This window comes from Acinonyx jubatus, chromosome E1 (assembly GCF_027475565.1).
Source record: "Acinonyx jubatus isolate Ajub_Pintada_27869175 chromosome E1, VMU_Ajub_asm_v1.0, whole genome shotgun sequence".
NCBI lineage: Eukaryota > Metazoa > Chordata > Mammalia > Carnivora > Felidae > Acinonyx > Acinonyx jubatus.
The window spans coordinates 6,368,503-6,390,477 of record NC_069397.1 but is presented as its reverse complement, the minus strand read 5'-3'; the positions used below and the strand labels follow the sequence as shown (position 1 = coordinate 6,390,477).

At 44.4% G+C, this 21,975-nt stretch overlaps 1 long non-coding RNA gene across 2 annotated transcripts in view; it reads right to left on the bottom strand.

Moving 5' to 3' along the window:
* LOC113595927 (uncharacterized) overlaps positions 1-21,733 on the bottom strand; it is an 88,907-nt gene extending 67,174 nt beyond the window's left edge. The window contains exon 1 of one of the 2 annotated variants that reach the window (XR_008293972.1): positions 21,107-21,733. This is a non-coding gene — a long non-coding RNA (uncharacterized LOC113595927). The remainder of the gene's footprint in view (positions 1-21,106) is intronic. The other variant, XR_003416599.2, reaches the window with a different exon arrangement.
* Between the last annotated feature and the right edge of the window lie 242 nt (positions 21,734-21,975).

Genomic DNA, 21,975 nt, shown 5'->3' with positions numbered 1-21,975 from the left:
CCAGAGCCCCAGAGCAACAAAGGGTTATGGAGGGGGGGAGGCAGAATTTGCGCTTGATGGGGTCAGATTGTATGAGGCCTTGAATGCCAGTGTCAAATCTTTGTGCACAAAGTCTAAAGGTTAGAGTTTCCCAATCTTGTTGACCTTAATTCACCTAGATCATTTTTTTTTTTTTTAAACACAGACGTCCAGAGTTGAGGTTAAAGATCTGGGGCAATTTTGCACCAGAAGTTACTTGACAATTGCTTTAAAATTAAGTGCATTAGGGGCGCCTGGGTGGCTCAGTCGGTTAAGCGGCAGTCTTCAGCTCAGGTCATGATCTCGTGGTCCGTGAGTTCGAGCCCCGCGTCGGGCTCTGTGCTGACAGCTCAGAGCCCGGAGCCTGTTTCAGATTCTGTGTCTCCCTCTCTCTCTCTGACCCTCCCCCGTTCATGCTCTGTCTCTCTGTCTCAAAAATAAATAAATGTTATAAAAAAAAAATTAAAAAAAATAAAATAAAATTAAGCGCATTAATAGAAAATTTGAGGTGCGGTAAGGCCAACTGGTCAGGAAACAACTGCCATAGTAAAGATAGTCTATTACTCACAGTTCTCAAGAGAAGGGGGCATACCACGTATGGAGGGCCACACAGGGAAGCACTGGGGTGAGTCAGGAGACAGAAGAGGGAACTGTGGACATGAGCCTCTACTGTGGTTTCCATTGGAAAAAAAACAGGTAAAGCAAGGTAAGGAGATTTAAGACTGGCTAAAATTTTTTTTTTTTTGATGTTCATTTATTTTGGAGACAAAGAGAGCGTGAGTGGGGGAGGAGCAGAGAGAGAGGGAGACGCAGAATCAAAGCAGGCTCCAGGCTCTGAGCTGTCAGCACAGAGCCCCACGCGGGGCTCAAACCCACGAACCCTGAGATCATGACCTGAGCCGAAGTCGGACGCTTAACCAACGGAGCTACACAGACGCCCCTAGGATTGGCGAGTTTAATAATTTCAGTGCACTCTGGGACACAGGGCTGTCCTTAGTTGTCTGGTACCTGGCCCTGCAGTGATCAGGACAGGTGGATAGTAGCCTAGAGTGTGAGAGCTCCGAAAAGGAGGCAGTTGGGGTGTGGGAATAGTTCCTTATGAGGAAATTCATCCCATGGTTAGACTGCTCTGACTGGAAAAAAAAGAATTGTAGTTGTCCTGCATATTTGGAGTATAATTGCCCCCAACACGACGTCCAATTTCTGAGTCATCTATTGTCCATGTTCCTCCTTATGGTGCGTCTCCTACAGCTGGCAATTCCTTGAGGCAGGAACCATGTACCTGTATGCTTACCATAGTATTTAGTACACAGAAGACACACAGTGCATGTTATTAAATACCTAATGACTCAGTAGGGTTTCGTTCCCCCTCTAATGTGGTAGAGTTGCAGCCTGGGACCTTGGATATTTTACCTAAGAGATGGAACATTCTGGGGGCACCTGGGGGGCTGAGTCAGTTAAGCATCCTGCTTTGGCTCAGGTCACGATCTCACGGATTTGTGAGTTCAAGGCCCGCATTGATCCCCTGTCCCCCTCTCTCTCTGCCCTCTCCCATTCACATGCCCGTTGTCTCTCTGTCTCTCAAAAATAAACATTAAAAAATGTTTTTAATTAAAAAAAAAAAAGGAAAGGAATGTTCTGTTTATTTTCTCCCCAGAAATGTTGAATCCCATTGGAGGGCAACATTTATCTGTCTTCCCAGGATGAGAGATTCCAGTGTGAGCTGTGACATTTTATGCAAGAAATGTTTATTATGAAGGAATTAACCATTTACCCTGTAATCATATGCTATTGAGGGACACCTGTTAGACCACCATAATGGTCCTCATCTGACATAAGGTATGGAAAGTGCTTTGACAACACTTTATATGAATCCAACATGGTGGTTACCGTTTCACCTTCTTAACACCCATCAAAACACTGTGGTTATAATCACACATATCATTTGAATGTTGGTTTGATTCCTGTCTGCCTTCCAGAATGTAAGCCCCCTGAGGTCAGACCAGGTACACTTTGCTCACAATAGCATCTCAGCACTTTGCACAGAGCCTAACTCACTGGTGAGAAAGTGGTGAACAGACCAGGAAAAAGCAACGGGCGTGTAAAAAATAGAAAATATGAAACAAAATATCAAAAGTAATACCTAAAATAAGACCTTTGGCAATAAAAGCAAATAGGCTACTGCCTTAGGTACAATTCTTAAATTATAATTTTGTTTAAAAAATTTAATGCATGCTATTTGATACTATTATTCTTTGGTACTTAATGAGCATTTTCCATATGCCAAAAACTACAATGATTATTTTAATTGTATTATCTCATTGAATCCTTAAAACTAAGAAGTAGGTATTATTAGTCTGTTTTTTATTTTGTTTACTTATTTATTTATATTAATATTTTTATTTTTTTAATGTTATAGTTGAGAGAGAGAGAGAGACAGAGCAAGCACTGGGGTGGAGCAGAGAGTGAGAGGGAGACAGAATCCCAAGCAGACTCCAGGCTCCAAGCTGTCAGCACAGAGCCCGACGCAGGGCTTGAACTCATGAACTGTGAGATCGTGACCTGAGCCGAAGTCGGATGCCCAATTGACTGAGCCACAGAGGTCCCCAATTAGTCTGTTTTTGTAAACACAATACATCTTAACTGAAATTACTCACAAAATTTAAAAGTAAAACTGATAAAGTTTTACCCACAAACAAAGACAGATGTGTGAAAATATTTCCATTGAAGTAAAATGAAAGATACGATAATTTACAGAGAAGAAAGACGGTCATATTATGTCATGCTATATCTCAAAAGGCGCACTTCACCATAAAAATATAACTAATCTTAATGACTAACTAATATTCTATCAAAGTCCATAAAAGACACCAACTAAAAATACAAGGAGAAATAACCAGAAATAAAACACTTCAATATACCATTCTTGTCCTTCCATAAATGTAGGAAGTCACAAATAATTAAGATCATAACAAATTAATGTATGCAAGCTAATGAGAATAATACACATATATTAAATTTGAGCCCTAAAAAAATGGAATTCACTTTATTTTAAAATGCCACGACATGGTCATACAAACTGACCATAGATTTACTCACAAAATCAACCTTAGGATGTATGTTGCCCAAAGCAGAACTTTTTTTAAGCTTATTATTCATTATGAGAGAAAGAGAAGTAAGCAGGGGAGGGGCAGAGAGAGAGGGAAAGAGAGAATCCCAAGCAGGCTCTGTGCTGTCAGCACCGAGCCCAATGTGGGGCTCAATCCCACGAACCATGAGATCATGACCTGAGCTGAAATCAAGAGTGGGAAGCTTAACTAACTGAGCCACCTGAGTGCCCCCGAAGCAGAAATTTTATTTTACTTTATTATTTTTTAGATTATCTTTTTAAATGTTGTATTTATGTATTTATTTATTTATTTATTGTTTTAAATTTTTAAAAAATGTTTTATTTATTTTTGAGACACGGAGAGACAGAGCATGAACAGGGGAGGGTCAGAGAGAGGGAGACACAGAATCTGAAACAGGCTCCAGGCTCTGAGCTGTCAGCACGGAGCCCGACGCGGGGTTCGAACTCACAAAGCCACAAGATCGTGACCTGAGCTGAAGTCGGCCGCTTAACCGACGGAGCCACCCAGGTGTCCCTGTTGTTATTTATTTTTGAGAGGGAGAGTGCATGCACAGAGGGGCGGGGGAGAGGAGCAGAGAGAGAGGGAAACACAGAATCCAAAGCAGGCTCCAGGCCCTGAGCTGTCAGCACAGAGCCCCACGCGGGGCTCGAACTCACACACCGTGAGATCATGACCTGAGCTGAAGCCGGATGCTTAACTGACTGGGCCACCCAGGAGCCCCCTCAAAGCAAAAATTTTATACTAGCATGATTTAAACATACTGTAAGGACAACAACAAAAACTATAAACTACTAATGCCAGTTTGTTTATTTAAGTAATCTCTATACCCAATGTGGGGTTTGAACTCACGACCCCGAGATTAAGAGTTACATGTTCCACCGACTGAGCCAGCCAGGTGCCCCCATTAATGCCAGTCCGAATAAAACAAACCCAATCTCATAAAATTAAGACAAAATGCTATATAAATAACTTCTGTAGTTACGAGGGGAAAATCTAATTTTGAATTACTTTGAAAATATTGAACAAGAAAGCTGCCTATGAGAAACTCTGGGATATTGCCACACTTCACACTCATGGCAATTGCACACTCTTAAATATTTTCATTGTTATCAAGAAGGGAGATGGGTAGAAAATAATTAAGCGCTCAACTACCACATGTGAAAAGAATAGCAAAATACGCTTTAGGAAAGCAGAGAGGGAAAAAAAAATAATGAAGAAAGCAGCAAAAATTCATTACGAAAGAGAAAAAAATAAAATTCATTTTAAAAGTCTGATATCGGAATCTCCCTAGTATCACAAATGAATCAACCATATAAACAAACGCTACAAGTCTGACTAAAAATAAAAGACAGAAAACACAAATGTACAAGATTTAGTTACAAGGGAACGATGCTGTAGATAAGAGAGAATTTAAAAGCATTCTAAGAGAATCCCATGTGCTAATAAATTTGAAAATCTCAATGAAATGGGTAATTTTCTTAGAAAATATAAATGACTAAAATTGACTCGGGATGAAGCCGGCAGCCAGGATAGAAAACATAATTAGGGCAGAAAGTGAAAGTCTGTCAAAGGCTCACCTCCAAAAAAGGCGCTGCCTCCAACGCTTTCATGAACAATTTTTTCCAACTTTGAAGAACAGATAATTCTCTTACTCTGTAAACTGTTTGAAAGGACAGAAGAAGATCCAAAGCTTCCTAATTAGTGTTATAAAGCTATCCTGACCCTGGTTCTAAAATTTGACAAGCACAGTACAAGAGGAAAAAAAAATACCAACTGCTTTCCCATTGTCCAACCAGAAAGAAAATACTAGAATTTTGAATCTGGTATGACGTCAACGAATCATGCTCTGTGGCCGAGTTGCATTTTTTTTCTAAAGAATCAAAGCATGTGTTAACATGAGGACATTAAAATATATTCCATGAATAGCCCAGAAGAAAAAAAAATCATTTAAGCATCATCATAAAAATGCATGGGATAAAATCAAATATCAGTATTAGCAAATCAAAGAAATGCCAGAGTTTTCCATGGAATTGTGTATGCACCTGCCGTCACGACAATTTATACAACATTTCAAAGTTCCAGCCAAAGCCATAAAACAAACAACTGAAAAAAGAGGGGTCACTAGTAGCAATGAGACAATCAGGTGATAGATGATGTTTATCCTTGGAAAACCAAGAGAATCTCCTAAAAATCCATTCAAACTAAAAAGTTACACAGAAAGTTGGCCAGAACAAAATAAATAGGCACCAACTACTAGGATAACAAAAGCCCCAAAGATTCTTTTGGACATTTCAAAAAACCAAATAGCGTATTTTTTTCGAGAAAGAAATTTATTCAAGTGAATAAAAAAATATACAATATAGCTAGAACAGAACATTCAGGGGCTTTGTAAAAAAAAAAAAAATAGGGGCACCTGACAGGTGGCTCAGTCAGTTAAGCATCTGACTCTTGATTTTGGCTCAGGTCATGATTTCACGGTTCAGAAACCCGTGTTGGTCTCTGTGCTGATAGCACAGAGCCTGCTTGGGATTCTCTCTCTCCCTCCTTCTCTCTCTCTCTCTCTCTCTCTCTCTCTCTCTCTCTCTCTCTCTGCCCCTCCCCTGCTCACTCTTTCTCTCTCAGAAAATAAATAAACTAAAAAAAAAGTTAAAAAAAACTACAAAACTTTATCAAGATACCTTAAAGAATGGAACAAAAGGGAAATAAATTTTATTCCTGGAAAGAGACATTATTTTAGAAATGTAATTCCTCTCCAGATAACAGGTAAGTTTAAAGTATTTCCCATAAGTTTCACAACAATACTAATTCGTAACGTGGAAGAGTGATTCTGAAGATTTTTTGAAAGCACCCAGGAAAAGCAGTGGACAATTTTATTTAAAAGTGGCGATGTGAGGGTTGCCTGGGTGGCTCAGTTGGTTGAGCGTCTGAACGTCGGCTCAGGTCATGATCTCACAGTCCATGAGTTCGAGCCCCGCGTCGGGCTCTGTGCTGACAGCTCAGAGCCCTGAGCCTGCTTCCAATTCTGTGTCTCCCTCTCTCTCTGCCCCTCCCCACTTATGCTATTTATTTTTGAGAGAGAGAGAGAGAGAGAGAGAGAGGAGGGGGGAGACAGTGTGTGAGCGGGAGAGGGGCAGAGAGAGAGAGAGAGGGAGAGACAGAATCCCAAGCAGGCTCCACGCTGTCAGCACAGAGCCTGATGTGGGGCTCGATCCCACGAATCCATGAGATCATGCCTCAGCCAAGATACTTAATCGACTGAGCCATCCAGGTGCCTCTGTTTTCCATTTTCAAGTGCACATCAATTATTTTTACAATCTGGGGACAATGTCACGTTGTCACTGAGTCACGAATTCACCATCAGAGCTCTGCTCTGAAAACTTGCCGGCTCAATTTTACTGCTATTCCTGGCTTCTTTTCAACCCAGCAGTCCTGGCCCGCTGCTTCTGTCTCGGGCAGGGAACAGCCCTGAGCCCCTCCTTCAGGCTGCACTTGAGGTGGGTTCTCCACAGTGTTTACAGCCACCTTCCTCATCAGTGCTCTGATGAGGCATCAGAAATGCCACCTAAACATCATTTCATCATTGTGCCTCATTCAACATACTGTTTATCGACTATGTGTCCACGTGTCAGAATTGGGGGGGGTCTGTGCAGTCCAGCCTCCACCTCCAGGAGCCCCAAAGTAGACAAGACCAGCCCCAAATCCTCCTCAAGGTTACACTACCGCTTACAGACATCGCCCTGTATCATCTACCCCCCTAACTGATAACTAGCACAGGGCTGCCGAAGTTAGCAGGTAAAAGATACCGCCGGGGACAGATACTGCATGGGCATTCTTTCAAAATCATTCAAATGTATCTGACGCTCAAGGTGAACTGTGCACCCTGCATTTTATTTGGCGACCAGAGACAGGAATTATTACCCCCTTCATTCTCCCCACCCCTGTTTCCCAGAGGAGGAAACTGAGACTCTTTGAGCTTTGGGGACTCGCTCTAGTGTCATAACTGGTGGGTGGGGCCTGAATGGGGACCTAATCTCTGGCTGTTGGTCTAGCCGCGCTCAGAACCTGCCTCGTTGGGGGCCTCATTTGCTTCTGCGTCTGTGGATGTCTGAATATTCTCACAAGCACGGTGAAGTTTTTGTTCCGCCTCTAAAGGGGTGGCCGAGTAATGGTGCTTGAAGAACCAGATTAGCAAGCCCTGGGGGGACCTCAGAGCATCCTGCAGTGGGGATGCGGGTCACAGGGAGCTCTGTGCTGACCGAGGATGGCAGTGTGCCCTCCTGCTTCCGTTGGAAGGGTTCTTCACCCTCATGGCTTTGCCGTGAGCCCCAGGGAGAGCTGTGCTTCATGTGTGAACCAGACTTTCAGGTCTGACTACTAAGGTGTGGGGATGGACAAGACGGTTAGGGTTACCAGGAGCAGCAACCCCCCCCCCTCCCCCCCCCCGCCAACCTCCAACTACCTGTTCCAGAGCTCAGTGGAGTCCCTAGCCCAGCCCAGGTGCTCCATTGTGCTGAATGAATAAATAAATACAGCAAAACCTTAGATTGCAAGTAACTTGTTCTGCAAGTGTTCCACAAGACAAGCAAACATGGCTAATAAATGTTAACTTGATAAACGAGCCATGTCTTGCAATCCTAGTATGTGACACTGAATGTCACATGATCACAACTGAGCCAGTGGCTCTTCTCTCTCTCTTTCTCTCCCTGGGATTGTGGGTGATCATCTCCCAGGCTTGGATGCTTGGTCTCAGGCCATGGTGTTTGACCTGAATCAAGGATTTTCCAGAACGTTGGAAGGTGCCCACCACTGGCATTAGTGTATTTTTTGTCACTTCGAGGCACCTATGGACAGTCCTTTGCTTTTCCATCCAACAGCGAGCCTAGGAATGCTGTGCTCCATTCTAGGTCAGGCTGCCTGCAGATAGAGACCCTTTCCTCTGCTGCTTTATGGCCAGTTACACTAAATACAGTATAAGACAAGAGTTTATTAATACCGTACTGTAGTCAACTTCCGTTAGTGATAGTGAAAGTCGTCCTACGCAGTAACCCTCTTCTCTCTCGTCTCCCTCACACCAGCCAGGAAGGTTTTGAAAGTAAGTGCAGGTGAATTTGTTTTTCTTTATATTTTGTGTTTTCTTTATTGTTTTGTATCATATTACAGTGTTGTAATAATTTTTACATGAATATTTTTGGCTTGTGGGACGAATCGTCTGAGTTTCCATCATTTCTTACAGGGAAACTCGCTTTGATACACAAGTGCTCTGGATGACAAGCATGTTTCCGGAACGAATTATGCTCGCAAACCAAGGTTTGACTGTATTTCCCACTGAGCCATGGGGTGGTTCCTGCAGTGCGCTCTACCCTCCAGCACTGCTGGGGGGCTTGTGGCAGACAGTAGGAGACCCTTCTGCCCGTGCTCCAGGATGAACCACTGCAGACTGAAGGGGCCCCGGGGTGGGGACAGCTGTGGGCCTCCGCTTTCCATGGGGAGCCCATTCGAGTTGCAGACTCCATTCTGAGGAACTGTGTTTCTGGCCTTCGTGGAACGCACGCTAACTGACTCTGGGGTACAGAAGTAAGACACAGCTCCGTACCTCACTTCCAGCCTGTGGCTGCAAGAAACATAATGTTGAACCAGGAGATTTAACTGTGTCCGTGGCAGCTGGCACACTGTGGAAATCATCCCCTCCCTCCGAGATGCTCAGGAAGCACAAAGTTCCTCGGGTGTCGCATGAACTCAGGATTCAGAGAGGTCTAGTGATGGTGGAGAAAAAAGCCACACCACTGACAGGGTTTTGACTTTGTGCCTGGAGCATTCGACACGCAGGGCAGGAGGGATTTCCTTACTCCTCGAACATGTATCATCTGTGTTTCGTATTGAAACCCGCCTGAGAGGAACCCGTCCTCCTTCTCTACTTTCTTTATGATCTCTGTTTTAGTGGAGTGGATGGGCCCAGGGGCTCAGGTGGACAGGGGCCCCTGGAGCCCACCCATCCATGGATGCAGGTAGAAACCAGAAGGCATGGGTTGTACCCTATTGGGGAAGTGGCATTTTGGGAACACCGGTAGGGGACAGGTAGATCGTGGAGGTTACAGCCATATGACCTGCTATGTCTATTCAGGGCCTGCGCACCCTGGAGGTCCTCTGGGGTTCCAGACACCTGCTCTTCCGGCTTCCCCTTCCAGTGGGGGGAGTGGTTAAATGTCTGCCACACGTCAGCAGACAGATCAAGGGTATGCAGGGCCCTCCGTGGCCTCGGCGGCTGCTACCACCCCAGAACCCAAGCCCTATCAGGCTTTGAGAGTCGTGTGCTGTTTCCAGTACAGGGACATGGGCACCGGTCCAGAATACCTCTGCTGTTGGGATATACAGCAAGGGACGCAGCCCCGCTCCCTGCCAGCAAGGCCCCTCTGTCTGTGTGTCTGTCTGACATCAGAGTTGGTGAGTGGCAGGCTGAGGGGTGTCCAGGCAGAGGAGGTGGGACCGCCTCCCCCCTCCCCCGCCGCCAAGGTGGATGGGGTCTCGCTGAAATTTCAGTAAGACGAGCTTTGAGAGATTCAGAAAACAGCTGAATAAAATCCCCGAACCTATGGGGAGCTCTGTGCTCATTAAAAAGGAGTTGCTCTCGCTCCTATAAAAACAAACAGCTGCCCGGGGCTCGGGCCCTTTTGTGTTATTGTGAAGTGCCAGGATACTGGGACTTTTTGAGAAAAGAGTTATTTTAGGATCAGCCCAAGGAGATGCAGCTGACTTTGGTCGCAAACATAAATTTTAAGGGATGGGGTCCTTAGAGGGCTTATTGTTTGGCTTTTTACACTACACGAAGCTAGTGCGTTTGAGTAGTAATATGGTCTGATGTGAGTTGTAGAAGTTCACTGATCTGACCCTGTCCCGTATTAAATAAACGGTAACACCCTTTCATTTCTGTGCCTAAGAAGAAAAAGAAGTTTCCCTTTCGGAGGTTAGCACACACGAGCTCACGTCTGTCTCTCCCGCTGTCATTCATTCAGTGATTTCAGGAGTACCCTGCAGTGTGCTGAAGGAGGCACCGGGGGTACCGAGTTAACTAAGCCCGAGTGTCAATCCCAGCGAAGCTTGTGAAGGGAGCCAGACTCATCTAGAAATGGCAGGAGCAAAGTATCAAAGCGCAATCTTGAAACTGTTTCTGGGAGGGGTGCCTGGGTGGCTCAGTCGATTTGAGTATCCGACTTCAGCTCAGGTCATGATCTCCCAGTTTGCGGGTTTGAGTTCTGCCTCAGGCTCTGTGCCGACAGCTCAGAGCCTGGAGCCTGCTTCGGATTCTGTGTCTCCCTCTCTCTCTGCCCCTCCCCTGCTTGTGCTGTGTCCTCAAAAGTGAAGAAACGTTAAAAAATGTTTTTAAAAACCCTACAACGACACAATTAATGGTGAAACATTTCATGCTTTTCCCTGGAAGATGTGGAGCAAAGCAACTGTCATTCTGGGCACTGCTATTTATTTATTTAAAAATTTTTTTTATTTATTTTTGAGAGACAGAGAGTGAAGCAGGCTCCAGGCTCTGAGCTGTCAGCACAGAGCCCGACACAGGCCTTGAACCCACGAACTGCGAGATCATGACCTGAGCTGATGTTGGATGCTTAACCACCGAGCCACCCAGGTGCCCCCTGGGCACTGCTATTTAATAGCACACTGTATGTCCTAGCCATGGCAATAGCAAATAGCAAATAAAAAACAAAAAAGCTTTACCTCTCCAATGACATAAAGGTATAATGAAAGTAACAATAATTGGCTAGTTGGAGGAAACTCTTCTGAGTGGAACACATAAGACATCCCAATGAGCTCTGATTATTTTTTTTTCTTGCGGAAGGAAAATTTGACAGGAATTATTGCATATTTAAGAGGATACAGATAGAAGATGGGAATGAAGGAGGTAAATACTTTTCTGAGATTCTCAGAAATGTAACACTATGTTTCCGTGCAATATAACAAAGTCAAAAGAGCAGAAGGGATTTAAAAGGTACCATCTGTGAGAAAGTGCTTTATAAATAAACAGAAAGTGCAGGAAGAAAGGGTTAAGATGTTCTGTTGTTAAGATTAGTGGAGAAGGTGCTTACTTGTATCTAGGAACTTATATTTGTATATCTTGCTCTAAATCTTTGAAGATATAATGCCATGGTAACAGTGGTGTTATGCTTTGCTGTTTAAATAAACTTAAATGAATTCTATTTTTGACAGAAAAAACAACAACTGAGTGCAAAATCATGCTTATCTGTTTCCCACTTAAATACACTTTGGGGATGTTCAGCTTTTGGCACTGGACCTGTTGAATGTGGTGGTTAAGACCTCGTTCTTTTTGTTGTTGTTATTGTTGGAATTCTGGCCCCAGTTACGGTTGTGTGACCTTGGACAAGTTATCTAACCTCTTGGTGTTTCGGTTTCCAAAGCTGCAAAATGCAGAACAGAATTTGAAGACCTATTTCAAAGGCTGTTAGAGGAACTAAGCAGGAAGCACTTGCAAGGTGCTTAGAGTGGCGTCGGACACGAAGTGAGGATCCAAGTTTGGCATCATCGATCACCGCCATCATCCTACAACTGGTGAGAAATTATCTGAATGGAAGACATCGTCCCTCTTTTTGGGGGGGAACACATGATAACAAAGTATGAGTTTTATGAGTATTGAAAACTCATACTTTTAGCAACAGTAAATACTCCATGGGCAATAGTTTTTTGCTTCTAGGGATTGTGCTTCAGTGGGAGACAGAAATCAGGAGGAGAGCACAGGTTTTTGAGGGGAATCGAGCAACGGCTGCTAGTCAAAGACAGCATTTTATCCCTCTCCTATTTCCAACCTCCCAATTCTGTTGCTCTTCTAGAAAAGCCTGTTGCTCTTCTAGAATGGAATCCTGGGTGAATAATTCAGATCCCGGGACACCGATGGGCCATCTTTACTTGGAACTAAAAGTTCAGGATTTTCACCAAGTAGTCTCTCCCACATAATGCCCTTTATTTTCCCAGGGGAACTCCCACTTGCCATGACTGTCCAGAGCAAGTGGCTGAGGCCAGCTAAGCCATTAGGTTTTGGGGACAAGTACTTGCTGTCTGTAACGGAGACTGGCTCTGTTCACCATTCTCTTTCCTTCCTAGGCACACTGCTATACAGCTCTCTCATAATTAAGGATTGCCCTGTGTTTGGGTTCTTGACTGTACATCCAAGTGACATGCCTATTGTCAAACCAAAAAATGTTCCATGTACCTCTTCTCCTTCCATCAACAGGAGGTCTTAAGAGCCCTAAAAGATGCAGGAGCCATTAAATAGAAGGATTCTAGGTCCCCGGGAAACTATGTGGAAAAGAGCTCCCCTCCCCACAAACTTACTTTGTACTGCAACGCAAAAAGTAAATCTGAATCATGCTCAGCCGCTAAGATGTTAGAGGTGCTTGTTTTAGAGTTACTCTGTCCTAAGTAATCGACACTCTTAACTCTCGGTCTTTCTGGGTCCTTTCACTTTGGTGCTACAGAATAGAAGTTTCGCTTAACGATAGTGTAAGTTCTGAGATAGTGTAAGATCTGCTTTGGGGATAAGGGGATGGTAGCTGGAGGCAGGCGAAGATTTCTACCTTGTCCAGCCCAGCTTCTGGGAGCTACATGGGGCCAGAGACCCAGTTAAAAATAGTTTCTTCCTTTTGCCTTGCTACTGATAACCTACACGCACATTTCCCTTAAGAGAACACACCTCTGCCATTTAGTTATTTCAAGGGCCCACAGACAAGGTGCTAGCTTCATGTGCCCTTAGAGTGATGTTATTATTACAATCAATCTATTACTAGTATCTATTTTCAATCTATTATTTAATTTTTTGATGTTTATTGTTTATTTTTGAGAGTGAGAGAGAGACAGAGCATGAGCAGGGAGGGGCAAAGAGACAGGGAGACAAGAATCCGAAGCAGGCTCCAGGCTCCGAGCGGTCAGCACAGAGCCCAACGCAGGGCTCAAACCTGCGAACCGTGAGATCATGACCTGAGCCTAAGCTGGACACCTGACTGAGCCACCCAGGTGCCCCAATTATCAATCTATTACGATGATCTATTAATCTATTGTTATACTGTTAATCCATTACTATCTTTAATCTATTATAATCTATCATTATTATTAATCTAACAATGAGCATATAGAGAAGCAGAACAGTCAAATGATTAGACAGGTATGACCAAAATGAAGGACTTTGAATTAAGACACGCTGTAATGAATTGGGTACCATCAGTTCATGAATCTTTTCACTGATGCATTAGTAAGAAATTCCTATGCTAGATACTGAAGTAAGTACAATGAATTGTGTGATTTGGTTTCTCCTCCCTAAGTGTTAATTGCAGGAGTTGGGAAAAGCTGAGCAAATTGTATGACAGAAAACAAAATAATTAAAACATGTGTTACTGATTATAAGGAGTTTGAAAACCATCAAAGCAAGCAAACACAGAGAGGAGTTTATTAAATGGCTTTGCCCCTGGATGTCTAAGAACAATGGACAAACATTGGTTTTAATAGTTAAAGGGGGAACAAGTCTGTACGTGAAAGTATCGGACAATGAGTTTTTCCCCCTACTGCCCCTGTAATGCTATGACCTCATAACTCTTTCCTTTTTGGGAGTTCCCCAGTCAGAATGTGGTGACGTGCACCTCCTTGACTCTCTCTTGTTCTTCATTTCAGGAAAATGATGGAAAGGAATCATGGGTTAGATTTATAGCCAATGGATTTATTGAGTGAAATCCAAGGGTTTATTGTAAGTTAAGGCTATTTCCCACCTAAATACGTGTACCATTGAAAAAATGGCCATGAGCTCCAAGCTGGGCATCGTTTGGATTTGGTTACAAGCCTACCAGTTCTGCAAACAATGAATCTGTCTCCGTGTCAGACCACGGTGGATGCAACTAGATTCAATTATGCTACAGAATCCACCAATATTGCTGAATGCTTCCCCTGACGTTATCCTCAGGTAGAATTCCCCATGATGTGAGTCCATTTTTGACAGCCAAGTTTTCATACTATGTGAGACATATATTCTTCCAAAGATACTTTAAACATTGGGAAAATCATGTTAAAGATCAGTTAACATTTATGTGATTTAAAGACAGAGGTTTTTGTTTTGGTTTGGTTTTGATTTTGTTTTTAAACATAGCGTTCTGTGGCGGTAACTTAAGGACCAACAGGGGAATTTGGTGGGGAGACGGGAAGACCCCCATCTAACCATGAACCAAAAGAGTTCTGTCTTTATCTGTTTATATAATGGCCCCTACATAAGACCTAATGGGGGAAACAGAGTTTAGATAATAAGAGTATTTGAGCCATTGCTTAAAAGAAAGAAAATCTGTCACAGATTAAGGACCTACTGTGGGTCAGCTACTTTAGATAATCATTACCACAACCCTTACCAGTGACAACCTATTCTATGGATGAAGAAACTGAGGCATAGATATTAACTATTTTGTAAGTCACACTGCTGTTTCAGGTAGGGCCAGAATAAGAATCCATGATTTATGTACTCTCGAATCCAAAATCATTCTTTTCTTTTTTCTTTTCTTTTCTTTTTGGAGAGACAGAGCAAGAGCATGGGCAGGAAAGAGAAGCAGAGGGAGAGAGAGAGAATCTCAAGTAGGTTCCACATTCAGCACAGAGCCCAAGGCGGGGCTCGATCCCATGACCCCGGGATCATGACCTGAGCCAAAATCAAGAGTTGGACGCTCAACCAACCCAGGCGCCCCTCAAAACCATTCTTAAAAGATTAAATTTATTCATGTTTTTATATAGGCTTACTAAAGATAAACTTGTTTATTAAAATAAAAAAAAAAGAATTCCGCACGATGACAACGATGGTGATGATGTTAATGATGATGAACATAGTAAAATGAATACAGCTACTCTTTATTGAGCCATTAGTATTGCCACAGCCTTGTGTCCCCAAATTCCTGGAACATAAAAATTTCTGTGCATGATACATCTACAGATTCTCAGGCTCCAACCCAAGCACTCTAAAAATTCTTAGGGGGTAAATGTGGGAAGTTGGGGGACAGACCACTGTGCTACGCTATGGGCTGAGTACTTTTCACACATTATCACATTTGATCCCAGCAACAATGTCAAGATGCAAATTCCATTATGTAGCCCATCATACAGATGAGAAGGCTAAGGCAGAGAGAAGTGAAGTGAGTTGCTTAGGGCTGCTAGCTTTGACACGCTTGTCCTTAGGTACAGTCTCTTGAATTCTAGGTCTGATGTTGCACCCCAAACAGAAGGGGTTAGCCGGCTTCCAGGGAAGCTGAAATGAAATTCTCCACAACTCGGTGTTCCTGTATATGGCAGGGACTATTCCAGCTTGGCCTTTTGCCTTATCCTTCCTGGATCCTGAAGGACTCACTCCCAAGCTTTTCTTTGCTCTCTAGCATCTCAAGTCTTCCCCTCTCTACTGGCTTCCTCCTCTCCACCTTGAGTCCAAAGGGTAAGATTTCTTTCTTTTTTTTTAAATTTATTTATACTTCAATTAGTTGATATACAGTACAATATCGGCTTCAGGAGTAGAATTCAGTGATTCATCACTTGCATATAACACCCAGGGCTCATCCCACAAGTGCCCTCCTTAATGCCCACTGCTCACCTAGACCATCCCCCACCTACCTCCCTCCATCATCCCTTGGTTTGTACTCTATTATGAAGAGTCTCTTGACGCCTGGGTGGCTCAGTTGGTTGAGCGTCCGACTTCAGCTCAGGTCACGATCTCACGGTTCGTGAGTTCGGGCCCCGCGTCGGGCTCTGTGCTGACGGCTCAGAGCCTGGAGCCTGCTTCGGATTCTGTGTCTCCCTCTCTCTCTGCCCCCTTTCCCCTCCCACCCTCACGCGTGCTCTCTCTCTCTCTCTCTCAAAAATAAATTTAAAAGAAAGAAAGAAAGAAAAAGAAAATTCTGTCTATGTGTCCCTCTAACAGACTCCCCCGTGTTTACCTTAATGCATATGGCATCATTAATGAAACCAACCGCGTCCTGCTCTGTAAGTCATCTTGATGATACATTTTGTACACATTTGTGGTTTTTTTCCTGGATAAAATTTATGGAAGTGGAATGTTTGGGCTAAAAATGTGCCAGGTTTTAACACTAAATTCTCCTTCAAAAAGATAATAACTACAGGGGCGCCTGGGTGGCTCAGTCGGTTGAGCGTCCGACTTCGGCTCAGGTCATGATCTCGCGGTTCGTGAGTTCAAGCCCTGCGTCGGGCTCTGGGCTGACGGCTCAGAGCCTGGAGCCTGCTTCGGATTCTGTGTCTCCCTCTCTCTCTGCCCCTCCCCCACTCATGCTCTGTCTCTCTCAAAAATAAATAAATAAATAAGTAAATAAATAAATAAAAAAGAGTCTCTTGTGGTTTGTTCCCCTCTCTTTTACAAGAGGAAGACTTCAAAGAGCTTGCACTTCTGGAGGGGAGATAGGACTTGCAAATATGGCAGCCCATAATGAGTGCCACTGATGAGGAACGAGACAACAGGGCCATGGAACTTTGGAAGGGGAACATTAAGTCCTGCCTGGATTATCAGACATGGTGTCGCATGGACCAATTCGATGGGTTAGCTGTGGGATACTGGTAGTTTTCCACTGGCAGAGGCGGTGAGGAGTCACCAAGAAAACATTCTGCCCCTTTCCTCCGCTCTGCAAATTGGATCTCTGTAACATAGACCAAGTGGGGGAAAATAAATCTTAGTCCCAGCGATGGTTTAGCAGTCTAAATCATTGGTTTCAAAACAGGACCAAATTCCAACCAGCTGGTAGTGATTTTCAAATCCTGACCTCTGCAGAAAGGGGTGAAAAACTCACCGGAAAGGCCTTATGTCCAGGGCACCAGGCCCCTCTTCCCTCACGGGGTGACACGAATGCTTTGGGGCATTTTACTTTTATTTTTAATTTTGTTAGTAACCGCAAGCCACATTGTTCCGGTATTTTGAATGCAGCATTTGTAAGTTGAAAATAGAAGGAGGGTACAGAATGTGCCACATTTTCTAGCTCATTGTTCCATGTCCATATTAAACACACACACACACACACACACACACACACACACACACACACACACACTTTAAAAAGCAAAATTCTGCATTCTTCAAGGTAGCAGCTGTAACAGTACAGAAATTTACAATGATGGGTAAAAATGAAGCTCGTCGTCACCTGGTCTGTCTCATTCATCTCTGCTGCCACATGGGATAGCCCTCCGAGTCCTCATCACTTCTACCCTTTCACAGTTCCTAGATAAGAATACATGACCACGTGCCATTCACCACCTGTTATGGGCTGACCTCTGTCCCCCCAAAAGATAGAGTGAACCCCTGACTCCTATTATCTGTGAACATGGTCTTATTTGGAGATGGGGGTCTTTGCTGATTTGGTCAAGTGAAGATGAGGATATTAGGGTGGGGAGTAACCTAATGAGAAGATGGCCAAGGGAAAGATACAGAGACACAGGGAGAATGTCATGTGAAAATAAAGGCAGAGGTTGACCCTGTATGTCTACAAGTCAAGGAATGTCAAGGACTGGTGACCATCACCAGAAGCTAGGAGAAAGTCATGGGCCAGACTCTCCCTCAGAGCCCCCAGATCAAGGCTTCCAGCACTCTGATTCTGGACTTCCGGGCTCCAGAACTAGGAGAGAATAAATTTCTGTTGTCTTAAGCCACCCAGTTTGTAGTACTCTATTAAAGGCAGGCCTAGGGAACTGATACACCATCTCTACGAAGACTGCCCACAAAAGGACTCTCTGTAACATTACAAAACCACTTAATCTGACAACTGTTAGAAATGTGAAAAAGATTATCACATGATAGAGGGTGTGAGATCTTACAGAGTGGGTCACTAGTCTGCTTTGATGGGGAAAAACAAGGCTGATCACAGAGAAGTTTGGTTCATCTGCAGAAGGAAACCTAAGAAATGGTCTGATCCAGGAGTGTGCCAACAATGGCCTACAGGCTCAAATCAGCCCGTGGCCTATCACTGTATAGGCCCTGAGCAAAGAAAGGTTTTAACAATTTTTTTTTAATTATAATTTTTAAAGTAGGCTTCATGCGTAGTAGATCAAAGCCCAACATGAGCCTTGAACTCACAACCTTGAGATCAAGACCTGAGCCGAGATCAAGAGTCGGATGCTTAACTGACTGAGCCACCCAGGTGCCCCTGGATTTTACATTTTTAAAGAGCTCTTGACTGTGGGCCCATCTCTCTTTTCCTTCCATCCAACAGAGGTCTCCAAATGGACGGAGAAGCCACTAGATGGAAAGATTCTTTGTCTCCAAAAGACTTGTGGTGTAGACCAGTGCTCAGTTCACATTCTACTGTGATGTAAGAAGTACGTCTTAACTGTGTGCAGCCACTGAGATGTTTGTTTTACAAGGGTGAGGGCCCTGTGTCATTGCTGTGGTCTCATCCTAACAAACACTCTTATGCTCCAAGACTGACCCTAACTAATTTAAAAGAACATTCAACTGAGACCGCATGTGGCCCACAGAGCCCAAGATACTACCTGACCCCTTACAGAAAAAGTAGGCCAACTCTTGGTCTAGTCCAGTGATATCTAGTATATTGTTAATTTTTTAGCGTGGGACATTTATTTTTATTTTTATTTTTTACACTAGATAAAGCAGATAGAAAATCAAAGATGATGTGAATGAAGGAGGGCCCACTGTCTTGAGTTCCATCTCCCCGTGACCTGATGGAACCCTGGGTTCCAGCGAAAACTCGCTATAGTGATATTGGCAACCATCGATCAAGCACTTACAGTGTTTCAGCAGTACTGTGCTGAACACTCCACATACACTCTTGAATTTAATCTTCAAAATAATCATGAGAAGTGTGCTGTTATTATCTCCATCTTTATACATGAGGGAAGTGGAGCTTAGAGAAATTAAATAAGTTAATTGCCCTATATTTACATCTGGTTAATGGCAAAGACAACTCATATTGATGTCCCTCTGGCTCTGAAACCCACATTCTTAACTATGCTACGTTGCTCTCCCCAAATGAAGCTGCTTTTATCTGCGTCTACCTCTTCACGGACGGCCCTTGGTCCAGGAAGGTGAAAGGTATGTCCAAGGTCACAGGCTAGTTGGTCATACGCTTGGGTCTTGAGTCTAGACCTCCTAAGCCTTGACATGGCACTGCTTCTGCTGTCCCTGCAGACTTGCTCATCCTGACTTCATGTGGGCTGATAGGGACATTGACCAGAATAGCTCTGGGATAGAAAGGGGACCAGGTGTAAATGCCAGAGTCTCCCACGTTCTCTTTCTCAAGCTCATCAGTTTGATGGGCTAGAGACTGACGTTTATGTAACGTAGGGACTGGTGAACCATCATCTCCCCCTCCGTTTCCCCCTCTTGTCTCTGCTCACAGGAGCGGCACCTCCCAGCAAGAGCCAGCACAGGACTTGCCTCTTAGGAGAGGCCCGGTGCGTGTTCTGTTCTCCGGCAGCCGCCAGCAGTGGTCGACCAGGCACGTTCCTCACACTGACTTAGCCAGCCTTTCCCTGCCTCCGTTCCCTCTCCCCCTCTCCCCGCTTCACTCTCTTATCCTCTGGACTGGAAGCATGGAACTGTCTTCCAGAATCTCAAGAATCTGTCTCTCCACACCAAGAATCTCAGAACTGCCTTGACTGAGGTCAGCTGATTCCTTCTTAACCCAGCCCTTAGGATCATTTCTATCCACATCTTACCCAGAGGGCTGCATTTCCAGGAGACTCAGCCCAGCCTCCCACCTGGGAATAGTAGCTCCTTTCCCTGTGATATACTAGGTGTGGTTTCACCTTCTCTGCATGGGATGTACTGTGTATACCAGTGGCATCAATGCAATTACGGTCACCAATGGCTTTGAGAGACAGAGCTTTGTAGAAGTGGTAATACTAATAGCATAATTAATTCACCAAGCACTTTATATAGGTAGGACCTTGTAGGGAGATGCTGCTATCATCTCCTTGTTGTATGTGGGGGAACTGAGGCATAGAATGGTTAGGTGGCTTGTCCAAGGACACAGTCAGGAGACCATGCAGTCAGATTTTGGACTTGTGGAGCCTGGCTATCAAGTCTGTGGTCTTTATTGCTTCTCTACACTACCTTGTGTAAAGACAGCAGTCACCTTTGTTGACTGCCTGCTGTATGCGGTGGGAAATTACTGGGAGAAATTTGCCTGTATGTTTTCCCTGGTAACCCCCATGTTTTCCCCCCATTAGGCAGTGCAGCTGTCTGTCTTTAGTGCTTTAGGGAAGGGAAAACCAGTAAAATGTAGGTAACAGAGGAGCCACAGGTTTAGCTTTTGAGTCCCAAGTCCCAGGCTCCAGACAGAAACTAAAGATTTGGGAGATCGGAGATCTCAGAAACTCTTTCTCCAAAGTAGATTCAAACCTGGGGACTATTCAAATTTGGGGAGATGGAGGGTCACAGAAGCCAAGAAAGCCGATATGCTGGAGGGTGGGGTCCCCGGGAGGGAGCCCCGAGCACCTCCCACTTGCCCTGAAGCCCAGTGTCCCCTAAGCAGACCAGCCACAGAGCACCCAGACAGGACCTTGTGTTTGAGTAAGGACATCCCGGACTGACAGAGGACGTGCCTCCACGCCTACGCCAAATCGGGGCTCAACACAGGAACTAAGCAGATTCACAGAAAAATAAGGAACACAGCCGAACTTGGGTCCACGTGTACCTACCACACACGCATTGTCTGCCACCTGCTGCAGTGACCCCCGCAGAGTCATTTTTTTATTGTGGAAAAAGTACATGCCCAGGGGACGCAGCCCATAAGCAGAGGGGGGAAAAATCACACTGGGAGAAAAGGGGAAAGTGAACCACGAAGGGAAAAGAAAGAAGTCAGTGCAGGTTGAGTCTATAAGCACGGAGTTACAGCCGTCCCCGGAAAGCACATTTTTCTCTTTAGCCTCCAGGGAAAGTGTGCCTGTCATCATGATATACTCACGGTTTGTTTGGCGGACCAGTCATTCCCTTGATCCTTTTCCCCGCAGCTCTAGCTGGGGGCCGGACACCGTGACGACGTGGCCAGGCTCCACAGAGGAGTTAATTCCACTGCGTCGTGGAGGCTAAAACACTGCCTGCGGATCAGGGTTCCATCCTGGAAGCTATGCTTCGTGACAAATATGTTATGAATGACTGCTCATAAAACCGTGCCAATATGCATGCTATCAGCGCATTCAATTATTTTAACCTGCTGTGAACTCGCCTGTGATAAATCATGGGAAAACTAAAGAGATCTATCTTTAGGCGCTGCACTGTGTCACTAGCTCAACTCATTCTCAGCTCTAAAAATACAATTTATATCATCGGATTCCTGAAATTCTTTCAGTGCTTACATTCTGATTTAAGTGGCATTAAAGCTAGGGCAATTAAGCTGAGAAGTCCAAGGCTACTGACCAATGTCCCCCCGGGGCGTGAGCTATCAGATGTGTTTGTCAGACTCGCAACAAGGGTGCAATCAGAAGGCAGGTTCTGGGGCTTCTCAGCCTAAGAGAAGTGGGTCTTTCGGAGAAAGCGTGGACGAGACTTTGGGGGGGACTCATCTAGAGAAAGGTGATCAGAACATTTAATGTCCAGTTTGGAATGTTTTGGGAATGATGGTGGTGCGGGGGGAAACCGTCAAAATTAATGCTGGACTCAGGCATAAACCAGGACTGGTTTTGTTCATATGTGCATGGATCCTAATCACGGCCGAGTAATGGAGGGAAAGACTGTACCTCCTTCATGTTGAAAGGCAGCTTCCTGCGGCACCTGGGTGGCTCATTCGGTTAACTGTCCTACTCTTTTTTATTAAAAAAATGTTTTATTTATTTT